The sequence below is a fragment of the Streptopelia decaocto genome (genome assembly GCF_964273445.1).
Source record: "Streptopelia decaocto genome assembly, chromosome: 16".
Lineage (NCBI taxonomy): Eukaryota > Metazoa > Chordata > Aves > Columbiformes > Columbidae > Streptopelia > Streptopelia decaocto.
In genome coordinates, this window is record NC_138671.1 from 9,579,027 (window position 1) to 9,592,361 (window position 13,335).

At 53.0% G+C, this 13,335-nt stretch overlaps 1 protein-coding gene across 1 annotated transcript in view; it reads left to right on the forward strand.

The window, feature by feature from the left end:
• The first annotated feature begins 345 nt into the window (after positions 1–345).
• MYOCD (myocardin) overlaps positions 346–13,335 on the forward strand; it is a 253,987-nt gene continuing 240,997 nt past the window's right edge. Inside the window, exon 1 of the mRNA XM_082067180.1 lies at positions 346–431. The gene's annotated coding sequence lies outside the window, so the exon portion shown is untranslated. The remainder of the gene's footprint in view (positions 432–13,335) is intronic.

The window sequence follows — 13,335 nt, forward strand, 5'->3', positions numbered from 1 at the left end:
GGGGCCGCCGCCCCCGCCCGCTGCCCGTTGGGGCTCCAGGCGGGGCCCGCCCGCCCCCGCCCCGCTCGCTGCCCGCCCGGGGATGCGCTGATCCCCCTGACCTGGGGCCGGGCCACGTGGGACCCCCGGCAGCCCCCGGCCTGGGGCCGCCGCCGCCCCGCTCGCCCGCCCGGCCGCCCCCGGCCTGCCCGCCCCTGCTCCGCGGGCTGCAACAAGTTAATTTATTTTTGGAAAAGCAGCTCTCAGAGTTTGTCTAATTCCACCCGCACCAGCTCCTTTCACTCTATTTTAAACCAGTTCTAACTGTGCTTCAAGTTTATAAAAACAAGCACTGCTCCCTGATAAAAGCAGCCCTAAGCCACGGAGAAAGCAAGGAGTCCCCAAAGCAGCATCTCCTCCAGGACACTCTAGGTCAGCCGAAAAGTTTGCAGGTAATTTATGTTTCCTACTTAATGTCTTTCTGGTCTTCTCGCTGCTTTTTCACATGTGCATTTGTTTATGTTGACACACAGCAGTCAGTGCTGCAGCATTTGTAGGGAGACGGAGCTCGCTCAGTCATCGCTGCTACCTGCTGCTGCTCCCGGGTTACAGAAGGGGCCTCGGTGGCCGCTTGCACCTGGCAGGTCTGGGACGACATGCAGACCTGCTGGTTTGGGAACAGGAACAAGGTGCATTTAGCGAATTTGCATTTGCACTTAGCAGATCAGGAGCTGGCCTTCCTGGAGAGACTGGCAGGGAAATGCAACAAGGATGCGGCAGCTGGCTTTGCACAGGCAAGATGATGGTGAAGGGCCGTGTGAAGTTCATGAAGGCTCTTGCTTTGCTGCAGCCATTTGGAGGCTGCTCTGATGGTTGCTCTAATCCCTGCACCCCAGCCGATGCAGAGAGGATCTGTCCCAGTGGGTCAAGCTGTGCAATGGCACCCTGCTTTTGTTCCTCTTGCTCCGGATTTGATAGGAGGGCTGTGTCACAGCTCTGTTAACTGTGGAGGGTCATTCTGGTTGCACCAAATGCTCAGTTGTTTAATGCGGCTTCTCCATGACTCACCAATGCAACCCACAAAAACTTGAGAAAAAGCTCCCGGCATCACTCATGCTCAGAAATCCAGGGCATTTATGGCCCGCTTTGTTTCTTTTAAATGAATGCATTGCAAAATGTTGCCAGTCATAAACTACTGATGTCATTTGTTGAGCACTGAAGCGCTCAGGGGAGGTTTTGTCGGCCTCGCACGGGGCTCTCTGGTGTCTCAGGGTTAATACTTTCAAAAGTGCCGCCTTGGCAGCCACCGAATGGTTCCATTTTCAGCACGGTTCCCCTGTGAGGGGTGGGACGGGTGTCAGCACCTCCAGGATGGGGATGTGCTGGTTCCCTGTCCTTGCAGGCTGTGTGACCCAGCACTGCCCCTGGGTGTCCTCTGTCCTCATCCGAGCAGCCCTCGGGGCATATATGTGTTTTTTTTGGAAAAGCGATGAGCCTTCAGCTTTTAGCGCTGTTTATTACAACTGCTGCTTTCCTAAGATCCATCTTGCTCCTGGCTGACTTTTCCCTATTGCCTATTGATAGAAATGTGCATCATTTCAGCTCTGAGTGAAAACAAATCACAACAAAACCCCAACCAAAAAGGCAAGAGAAATTAAAGTGTTTTTTATTTTTTAGGATTTCATGACCTGATCTCTCCTGTAAATGCCGTTTGTCGGGTGGCCCGAGGGACAGCAGAAGTCAGTGACCCCACATCCCTCTCTCCAGTGCTGTGTTTTGGTGGTCCAGCATGCAGGGGAAGGGAAATGTGGTTGTTGTGTGGAGCGTACAGGCTAAAAATAGTTTCCCTCTTGTGCTCCATCTGAATGGGCAGCCACATATGACTGTACATGGATTTGTCTGATAGTCCTGTTTCAGTGTAAGAGACAAAATATCTTAGTTATGGCTTTGTTCTTCAGCTAACAATGGGTAGCTAAAAATATCCGACTTTGTTCCACTCAATAAAGTTCTCTCAAGGGGAGACACTAATGTTACACTTTTGCCAGATCCGTGCAAAACGCAGCCAAAGAAAATGCACGTTTTTGCCAGCAACTTTTCATAAAACATGTAACTAGCAGAAAACTCCATACTGTTCTGCGGGCTGCGCTGTCTGCTGTGCGCATCGTCCCGGGGTCCTGGCTGCCCTGCTCCCCGGGAGCAGCTCATGGCATCGTCCTCATCCTCGTCTTCGTCCCTGGAGGCTCCAGCTGCACCAGGGGCTGCCAGGGCATTTAGGCTTGGTGGGCGTGGGGTGATGTGCTGCCGCCTGCTCGTGCCTGGCAAGTTGGGGAGCACCCCAGTGCTCCCAGTGGCAGCTGGTTGATGGTCGCTGTGGTCTCGCTCCAATTCCCTTATTTCCCATTTTATGGCAGCCGGGGCTGGAGCCCGGCCAAGCCAGCCCGGTCCCGCTGTGCGAGCGCTGTGCTCGCGTTAAAAGCCTGGCACGGCCGCCACAACACGCAGCCTGACAGCCAAGAGGAAACCAGCAGAGACCTCACTGGGCTGGCACAGTCCCCTGGAGAAGAAAGAGATGGGCCCTCCTGCGCTCACCCGCACCTCCAAATAAAATCGCTGCCTCCCCACTGCTGCCAGCCCAGTGCCTTCTCTCTGACTCCAGCTCTCTCTGGATGGTTATTGCACCCAGAAAGAGGCAGGAGAAAAGTCCCGTCCTTCATGTCTGAGGAGGCCAGGCTGCTCCTTGGGTAACGCTCGCACCCGTGCTCCCTTGGCTTGGTAAGCAAGTGATAGGACAAGAGGAAACGGCCTCAAGTTGCCCCAGGGAAGGTTCAGATTGGATATTAGGAAACATTTCTTCCCAGAAAGGGCTGTGGGGCACTGGAACAGGCTGCCCAGGGCAGTGGTGGAGTCACCATCCCTGTGGAGGGTTTAAAAAACATGTAGATGAGGCTCTCATGGACACAGTTTAGTGCCAGAGTTAGGTTATTGTTGAACTCTGTGATCTTAAGGGTCTCTTCCAACCAGAAGGATTCTATGATTCTATGATTTGCAGCCATGGGCAGAGCAGATCTGGGTGACCCCAGATGAGAAAGCCCCTCTTTCCATGTCGAAGCTGTTTTGGATGAGTAAGCAACCACACCATTTGCAACAGGAACTTTGCTTTCTCGTTTAAAAGTGCCCAAGCCCAGCTGGAGCTCATTTTGGTTTGGGCTACAGAGCTTTTCACCAGGTGCTTTCTGAGTGGGACCAAGCTTTGTTTTAGCTTTGGCCAACATCAGGAAAAGAGGTTGGGCTGCTTCTACCTTCCATAGTACTGTGGTTTTCTAGGCTGCAAATCATTCTTGTAGTTCTTCTCTGAACCTATTTCCATTTTCTAGCATCCCTCGTGTTGTGTAGGCACAAAGGAACAGTAGTGATCTTGCTAATTCTGAGTGTCTTTCTCTGCACTATATTTGCTCTCGAAGCTGCAGTGCCACATCCAGAGCTCCAATTCAGTCAGTTTTCACTGTGTCCCCCCTTGCAACCTTGTCACATTGCTCCTTTTCTTCAGGGTCCCTCTGTTTTACATGTGTCCACATTAAAGGCTGTTGGAATTCAGGCAGGGACATTGCAGAAGGACAGAGAAGGTTTGTGGGTTGTGGCAGGAGCAGTCCCCTGTGCCAAGAGCATGAAGGAGCTCTCGAGGCCCTGATGGGATAAAGGCAAAGGTTTGGTAAAGGAGCACTGTGGTGGTCACTTGGCAAGGGTGGGCTCCCATGGCCAAAGAAGAGCTGATGGAGCTGGTTTGATGCCAGGCTGAGGTTACTGATGGAGGTGGGATGCAGCCAGGGGAACGGGCCAGGGGACACTGCGAGGTTCTTGCACGTGTTGTGGCTGAAGCAAAGCCTACCTGTGCCTGGCCGGTTACCCTGCTCCTTCACCGCCCCTGATGTGGAGCACCTGTCTCCAGCTCAAAAGGCTGAGCTCCAGAGGTGGCTGCCCACCCCAGGGGGACAAGTGCATCTTTTGGGAAGCAGACGCGGTCTGATGTGATTCATGCAGTGTTTGCTGCTGCAGTATTCTCGGAATGTACCTGCTTTATTTCCTGGCCTTCTTGCCTGTTGTTGGAGAGGAGCTAAGTTAATGTACCGGGTATCATATGGTGAAGAGATCCAGCCCCTGCACTTGGGTTTGGAGTACACATATATCCCATGAGTTAGGGGTACTGTGGACCAGGGGTGCAAACACAGGATGGAGCTCCTGGTGCTGAGGGACAGGGACCCACCAGGATCTTGCTCTGCCAGATGTGACACAGTTCTGACAGGGTTATAAGTCACCAGTGCCCAGAGGAGGGACATGAACTTGGTGAAGGGTTTGGAGGGGAAGCCGTATGAGGAGCGGCTGAAGTCCCTGTGTTTGTTGAGCTGGAGCAGAGCAGACTGAGGGCAGAGCTCATGGGCTGCAGGTTCCTCAGCAGGAGCAGGAGGGGCAGGGCTGAGCTCTTCTCTGTGACAGTGACAGAGCCCAGGGAATGGCAGAAGATGTGCCAGGGAGGGTCAGTGGGACATGAGGAAAAGGTTCTTCACCCAGAGGGGCTGGACACTGAACAGGCTCCCCAGGGAGGTGTCACGGCCCCAACCTGACAGTGTTCAAGAAGAGACTGGACAACGTCCTCAGACACACGGTGTGACCTGTGGGGTTGTCATTGCAGGGACAGGAGTTGGACTCCATGATCCTTGGAGGTCCCTTCCAACTCAGGACATTCTGTGATTCTATGAGCTCTCCACCTGCCTTTGGGGTCCCGGCGGGCTGGTTGTGTGTCTGCTCCAGCACATGCTGGCTGTTGAGTGCAGACAGTTTGCAGATGGTTCCCTGCTCCTGGGGAAGCTCCGTGGTGTCCCACAGTGTGTGGCTGGGAACATTGCTCATGATGCCAGCTCAAGGCTTCCATTGCCTGTGTGCCCATCGACATGGAGGATGGTTCAGAGATACAGCACAGACCCTTGCACCCAGCAGAGCAGTAGAGGCACCAGTGCTGAGCGATGGGCTCTCCTGTGTGCCTCCTGCCCCTGTTCCTCCATGAGGCTTCCTGGCCTCCTCCAGCTCCAACTGGGTGCCCCAGAAAAGCAGTCAGCTCTTGTGTTTCCCTGCACTTGCCTGGCTCCCAGAGGATAGATACCGCATAGACAAGATTGCTTTTTAGAAACTGCCCCAAAGCCCAACCTCTCCTTCCCAGACTCTCCTCAAGGACCTGTGTCCACCCTCAGGACTGGGACCCAGTGGGTACCTTGGATTGTGGTATCAGGTCTGGAGACTGTGCCCAACCTCGAGCTCCTGTGTCTGGAGAGGAGCAGTGAGCTGATAGCTGGGAAACCGGGAGAAGAGCACATCGGGTCATGGTGTCAGCTCCTTGCTGCTCAGACTTGCAGTAGCCCTGTTGTGGTGAGTTACAGGCAGGCCCTTTCTGCAAGGGGAGGGGAGGCAGGTTCATCATTTCTTTGGCTGAGGTGATCTAAGGATGGGAGATTGCTAAGTCTGCAGAGCCTGAGCCTTCATCCACTCTCTGTCTCATGTAGAATCACCTCCATTTGAGATTGCCCAAATGGTGCATGAGCCCCAAAGGTGATATAAGCACTGACGTTCAGGAGTGTGATCCCAAACACCCCTCCCAGGTTACTGTGGCTCCAGGTACCTGCTGCCAGCCTTGCAGTCTAGCGGTAGAGCTGTTGCCTTCTCTGTGATGGCCCATCAATCATTCACTTGACTGTAACCGGTAGTGGGTCTCTACTTGCACCCCCTGCATCTCAGGTGAGTTGTTTCATCTGCCGCTTGCCTTGAAGCAGGGGCATTCCGCAACCAGGAGTGCTGGTTTCATGGGACAGGCAGGGAAAGGGACCCTCCATACTTGTCCTTCCTTCTGAGCCAGCCCCTACTTGGTTTGCAGTCCCAGAGACAAAGATGCAAGGAATGTGATCAGGGGAGGCCAGAGGAGAGATTCTGGTCATGGCCAAGTACTGATCCATGGGTGGGCGAACACTCCGGCCATGCAGACCCTGCTCGCTCTGCACCTACAACCAGCTGCCAGGAGATGGGGGCTTCTGGCTTGCAGGGGTAGCTGGCAACATGGGACATCTTGCATGGGAGAGGTTCATCCAGACACCAGAGGACACTCCTTTGGGACCTACCAGCTACATGTTGGTGTCTGCATGGCCTCAAGGTGTGACTAAGGTTTTGTATGTGTGGCCTCACCATGACCTGCTGTGATTATCTTCTGCCAGCTGGCATTGCTCATCAGGTGTTCTTGATTTAGTTTAAGCTACAAGGTAATTTCTGAGAAACTCACATGGGGCCAGGAAGATCTGTCTGGATCTTCTAGGTTGCGCTGTGTGTGTGGTGCACGTGGCTTCCTGGTCAGCACACTCTTGTCCTTGGGTTCATGGCCATGGGCAATTCCGCTCTCAGGGCTGTCCCCTTCCACATGTTTGTGCTTCACACATGATCCTGAAGCCAGAGTGCCCAGTGCAGTGACTTTCATGATCCTTTGGCTACTACACCTGGGACCTGCCTGTGTCCATCGTGCAGTGTGTCCCAGGCACACAGCAGCCACCAGCTCGGTGCTGGCAGCATTGTCCTGGAGAAGGCACCAGGGCAAGGGACGTACCTCCGCCTTTAGCTGCATTTTGTGACTCATGTTGATTTATGTCCCAACATCAAGCCAAAAATACACCCTGCTAGCATGGGCACTGCTGGAACACAAACAGCTTATCAGCTGTCCCCAGGGACTTCCTGGCTCCGGACCTTGACGTGAGGGTGTGATGGCCACCAGCACCCTCAGGAGTGGGGCCATGCCCTCTCTTTGAGCTGCAGGGTCTGGGCTCTGCTGCCTCTCCTGCCCAGGGCTGGCAGTGGGACTCTGCACCTGCAGTGCTGCATGCTGTGGGTAAAGTTCTCCCCTGCAGACAGAGCTCTGCATGATGGAAAGCGGTGTGTGCAACCTCCCAGGCGCCTTGTTTCTGCCGGGCTGTTTGCCCATCTACCCGCACGCTGTGCGACGTGATTCCTGGTGTCAACAGGTGAGGCACCCCTGGTGGGCTTGCAGATGTGTGACCAAGGACCAGCAGATGCCTTTGCGGAGCTGAGGAGGAGTTAAATGAACTAAAATGAAATCCAGGCTAAAATGAGCAGGCTTTGCCACCCGTCCCTCATGCTGGCCAGGGACTGGGCCAGCCTGGTGCAGCCCAACTGCCTCTGGCTCCAGCTTTTCTCTGGATTTGTCCCAACATTGCACAGTGCGTCTGTGCGATAGACCTTGGGGTGCCTTTAGGAGGCACAAGGCAGATGTGGGAACTATGACAGCTCTGTGCTGACCCCATTGGGACTCCCACTGGTGGTGTCAGTGCTGAGCATGTGCCCAGGGAGGTTCCTCATCATCTGTCCCTAAAGGCTCTGCTCAGGAGGGACGGGGGACCTTATGCTGGCACTCTGCATCTCGGTGAACTTCATCCATCCCACAGGCAGGCTCTGACCTCTCATGGGGAAGCCTGCCTCTGTCTTTTTGCATTTTAGCAATGTGAATAGTGTCCAATCTGCTTGATATTCTCCATTCCCAGTAAATATCTGTGAAACACCGTGAGTCTACTGTACACCTACTTAAGTCAGGCTTCTGGCACCCTGCAATGTTCCCTTTGCCGTTCTCTCTGTCGACATCAGTGTGGGCTCAGGATCCCCCGCTGTCTTGTCCCAGCCCAGCATGCAGTGGGTGCTGAGGGTTGTCTGGAGGAGAGCTGGTGAGGCTCTGCCCTGAGGGAGGTTGGGGAAAGGCAGGACCTGCCAAATTAAGCAACGTTTCACTTCTGCTCGCTCTGGTTTTGTTCTCCCACTTGCCCCAGTAGTGTGTCTGCAGTGCCAACCACGCTGTCCTGCAGCAAAGCTGTCCCTGAGCCCTCAGAGCTGTCACAGCAGCTCACACCCAGCTTCCCTGTGTCCCTGGACCAGTCCCCAGGGCTTGCTTCTCTCCATGTAGTTCTCCATTAACTGCAGAGTGGGTTTTACCCTTCATGTTGTTTTTCAGGTCTCCCAGGGCCAATCCATCCCCACATGGTGCTGTAGCCAGTGGAGCCAGCTGCGGCCTATTGAGGATGACAATCTGGCGTACTCTTGTTAGAGGAAACCTTGTCAGCTCTTAGGATGAGTTTGTGAGACACAGGGTGATGCTGTTCCCACAGCACATTACCGTGTGTTACTCCCAAACTGAGTTTTGCATTTCTGGAAGCTAAGTTGCTGCTGAGATAGGCAAATGATCAATAAATTGGTCTGAGCATCTTGCCATAGGAGCTGGTTTCAAGATATTCCTACAAAGACTCGCTATAGTGCAGAGGGTCCGGGGGATGAAAGAGCTGAAGAGAGCACATGGACCCAGTTGGGTGTGGATCCAGATCCAGCACATGTCTGTGCGTGATGTTCCCTATCTGCACTGCAGGCTGATGCAATAAATCAAAGCGGATCACTAGGAGAAGGCCTGTCAGAGCAGGTCATTTTGCAGGGCTTTGACATCGGCCAGCCAGCTGCTGGACGGGGCATATGGAGTTTGTTTAACTACCAGCAGCAGCACGTATTGCCTTGGGTCCAACAGCTCATTTTGCAGTGCAAGTAACAATAACACGCATTTGCAGTTGATGGAGGGTTGCAATGCCATGTGGGATTTGCTCTCAGCTCAGGAAATGTTGCTGGGAAAGTCTTTTCCCTCCCAGTGTTAGAAGAAGAGGCTCAACTCCTTTCTGAAGTGGGATGATGAATAATAACTCCCCAGAGATGTGGCAAATGCCGCGAAACAGCCTCACATAGCTGCAAGCTCCGGCTCAAAGGACCCCACTGCGTTCTCTCCCTGGAAAACGTGCGGAGTCTTATTTCTGCTCAACAAACAGCACGTAGGCATCTCCACCAGCAGCTGTCATCGCCACCCCGAGCAGCCGTCCCGACACGCCGTGCGGAGTCCCCGGGCTGGAGGCTGACAAACTGCTCCCTCCCCGGAGATCGCCGCTCTCTGCGGCACGGGCGCGTGTCCCCACGCCACGATGGCTTCTCCTCGCCTGGTGTTTCTGTGGTGGCCCGGTGAAGGGCAGGGGTGGTTGCAAATAGCTACTGAGCTGCTGCCTCCAGCCTCACTGCTGGGGGGAGTTCAAATGACAGAAATGGTCCTTTAAGCGGTATTTGAGCTTGGTAAATTCCTTGTGCTGTTGCTTATACATCTCCGTGCCCCTGTTCCCTGCTCTCTCTGTTCCTCTGGGACTTTTCTGTAATGTCCCACCAGATTCCACCACCAAGCCCTGCAGAGCAGCCAGGGCTCCTGGGGTTCATCCCCGTCCCACTGTGATGCTTTCCTGGGGGAAGAGGGCCTCCTGTTCTTTAGCAGTGTGATCAAAACAGATGGGAAGAAGGTGTGTGACTCCTTTACCTGCATCAGTGCAGCAGTTTCGGGGCCTTCCTGGCAGGGACTGTCTCATGTTGACGTGGCACCCAGTGTCATGGGGTCTCCAGGGTCCTCCCAAGGCCCAAGAGGTTGGATAGTGATGCTGCACGGGACTTTCCACATCATTCCAGAATTCTTTCCTGCTGTCATGCTTCATCTTCAGGGATGTGTGATAGTGAAAGCTGGGCACACAGTCTTTCAGAAGAATTCCTAAATGCACTCATTAGTTCAGTCTAAACGATACCAAACATATATGTCTTGAGCAGCAGTGCCAGCATTAGTTTCTTCCTGAGGCTGGAAGAGTTGGGGGTGTTCAGACTGGAGACGAGAAGCTCCTGGGAGACTTTATTGCAACCTTTCAGTGCTTAAAAGGGGCTGATAAGAAAGATGGGGACAGACTTTCCAGCAGGGCCTTTTGTGATAGGGCAAGGGGTGATGGTTTAAACTAAAGGAGGGAGATTCAGGCTGGACATGAGGAAGGAATTGTTGCCCTGAGGGTGGTGAGAGCCTGGCCCAGGTTGGCCAGAGAGGTGGTGGATGAACCATCCCTGGAGACATCCCAGGCCAGGCTGGACGGGGCTCTGAGCAACCTGAGCTGGTGAAGGTGTCCCTGCTCATGGCAGGGGGGCACTGGGGGAGCTGGGAAGGTCCTTCTAACCCAAACCATTCTATGATTCTATGAAACTCTGCTATTCCAGACCCTGCTTCTAATCTACAGAGCCATGGAAAACAGCAGGGGGCTGAGGGGCAGTGGTGACCCACAACTGCTGCCTGAAATGTACCTTGTAACTGCTGTGTCCCATCTGAGACACCTTCCACCAGTCCTCACTTGGATGAGGCGCTGGTAGGCTCCTGAGCCCAAACCTCTGGCTTATGTAGGCTGAGCACAGAAAGCAGACAGGGTTGAAGGGTGGAGTCGTCCTGGCCACAGCGTGATCAGGGCACCTGGGAAAAGGGACAGGGTTGTCATTTGGGAGCATGGCAGATGGTTTCCTCAGAGGGGAGATGTACTTGGCTCAGCACAAGGGACTCTTACTAAAGCTGGGACATAAAGAGTGTGCTGAGGACTGGTTAACCTATAGCACACAGCCAGGCCTAGGGGGAGAGATAAGGGATGTCTAAGCCTGGAGTGGGAGGCAGGAGCTCTTTGGAGAAGAGTAGGATATGCCAAGAGCCCTGGTGTTTACTCTGTAGCTGTACAGCAGTCTCGACAATAAGCCCGTGCAGGCTGTTCCTTGGGGATTTTCACCCATCCAGTGTACTTGGTGGTATCTGCTCCCCTGCCTTCCCAGGGCCATCTGACTGCGACACGCACGCTCTGGCTGCCCAACTCCCCAGCCATTTGTCACTGAGAAATTTAACTTTCTGAAGTCTGCAAGCTTGCTAAGAATAAACTTAATAAATTAGTGAGCATATTTAAAGTGCACCACTGCTCGCTGATCTGGCATTTTAATCTACTCGTGAAGCTATCCAGAGTGTTTGCTCAGCGTGTGGCCAAGTTCTGAAATATTTGCATGCTGCTATTGTCAGTACATCTTCTGACCCTTCGCGAAAGGATGGCAGGAGGAGTGAATTTATAAGAATCTTCCACTGGCGAAGGTAGCGCTAACACACTCGGTAGAGTTATCTCCCTGAGATCATCTTTGCCTGTTATTCCGATCTGGTGGGTGAGGTACTGTTAAACAATGCAGCTGTGGTTTATGTTCTCCAGGGCTACATGTCCTCTTCAATGACACACATTCTTTGCAGGTCAGTTGTAAAACATGTTTGATGTTGGCACATAGGCAGTCGGAGCAAACCGAAGCCAGTCTTTCCCCTTGGGAATGATGGCAGTGGTAGCTGTGGGTTAGATTGGCCTCTGCCCTGTTAAGGCGAGAAGTGGCTCAGCCAGGTGGGCAATGGCAAGAGGGGACCTGTGCAAGCCAGATGTGGGCAAACAGCTGTGTGCTGGGTTCCAGGAACTGAGTTTCCTGCCCCCATCCTTGGCCTTGTTGCAGTGGTGTAGATGATGGTCCCTCCATGGGCTGGCTTTTTTGCAAACTGCCTCCTTCCAGCAGCTCACGAGGGTTTACTAAGCCCTGATGAAATGGAGCAAGAAGCCCTTGGCTATTTGTAGCAATGGTTGTGCTTCTGTGACCACCTACATGCTCTGGTCTGCACAAGGTTTAGGCTCAGTCTCTGCAGTCCTTACGCACCTCCCCGAGCTGCCTTCACCATGAGCAGGATGCAGAGTTTCCCAGTTGCTGGGCAGAGCCACAGTCCTGGCTCCAAGGCGCTGAAAAGATTCAGGGTTTACTAGGCAGAGCTGTGCAGGGAACCTGGCCACCATTTCATTGCACAGAAGCTGGCATTTCTAGGTAGTGGATCATCTACCCTGTTTTAGACGTCGACTCAGTGCAAGATGAATTGCTTCCCAAACACCACCGTCTATCAAAGCTACACCTGCTCACCCAGCTGTGCAGAGTGACAAAGCAGCCTGGCTCCAGAAGAGGATGACTCCCAATGCTGTCAGTTTTGAGAGGCTTCTGGAAAACTGTTTTGCTGAACAATTCTCGACATGTTGTGAAACATGGATGACAGCATCTCTTCCCATGCTTGGGATCCAAGGAAAGCCTTCAGCCTGGTCAGTCTTCAGCATGCTGTGGGTAGGAGCAGCTAGAGCTAGGAGAACCAAAGGTGAGGTGTGAGCATCTGGGAAGGTGGCAGTGCTAACGGGAGAGAGGAAGGGAGAGGACGTCAGATGGCAAGTGAATAGCTGGGTTTGGGCCACCATGAGTCAGGTGTGTTCCTGCTTGGACATCAAAAAAGGATCAGGCTGACTGCTTGAGATGTAGGATTAGGGGAAGTTAGAGATCAGTACACAGAGCAAATCTTTGTTTAGGAAGCCCTGTTTTTGGACAAAAAACCCATAAGAATTTGAAAATAAATCTTGTCAAGGATAAAAGCCTTATTTTTAGAGAAAATAACTAGTAAAACGTTAATTTGGAGGAAGATGGAAAAGGGGAGTAATGAAAGGAAAAGCAAAAGGACTAGAGTCATAAAGGGCAAGGTAATGTGGAAGCCGCAGATGCCCCGGTGTGACACAGCAGCAGGCAGAGGAAGTCACCGGGACTGCCCACTGCTCAGTAAAAGCTGCGCCTGGCCAGCTGCCCATCCCTGCCTGAATTCTTGGCAGGTCACCTTTCTGACTGTTTGTCCCTTCTAAAATTGCCCGTAATTGACTCTTCATGTTGGAGGCCTGTTCAGCCACCTGGGCTCCAAGTGAGTGACACAGTTCCACCATGGGACCATGCGTCTCACCGGGTTCCAAACACCCGTGGCTCTCAGGCTGGAGGTCCTGAAGGGCAGGTTTCTGCTTTTATTCTACAAGATCTTGTAGGTCTAAGAAAAAGACGTAGCTTTTTTGGTAGAAAACTTATCACCATGACAAATGCCCATGTTGAAGCTTTTGCTCGCAGTGAGACCTGACTGAAAGGGAACAGTGGCACTTGGTCCCTGGTCTAAGTACAAGCAGAGTCAGCAAGAGTGGTGATGGTTTCCAAGGTCCTTTCCATCATTGTTTGGACTAGGAGACCTTCAGATACCTTTGTGATTATCTAGTCTGGCTACCAGGTATAATCTGAGCCCAGATTTATTGCTGCTTGAATCAGAGCAAGCAAACAAGCATGATGTAACATTTGCTAATGATGGAGGTTCCCACCCTGCCTTAATAAATTGTTCCAGCGGTTAATTGCCCTTGCTGGTGTGGCAGCAAGCATTATGCCATATTACTGGTTTCAGTTTGCTTCAGCTTCTGCATATTGGATAAACCCCTGTCTGTCAGGCTGGAGAGTCTTCTGTGGCGAAATATATGTGATTGAAATACCTCGGCATCTGTTTTTGACGGGCGGAACAGGTCGATCTCTGGAGGT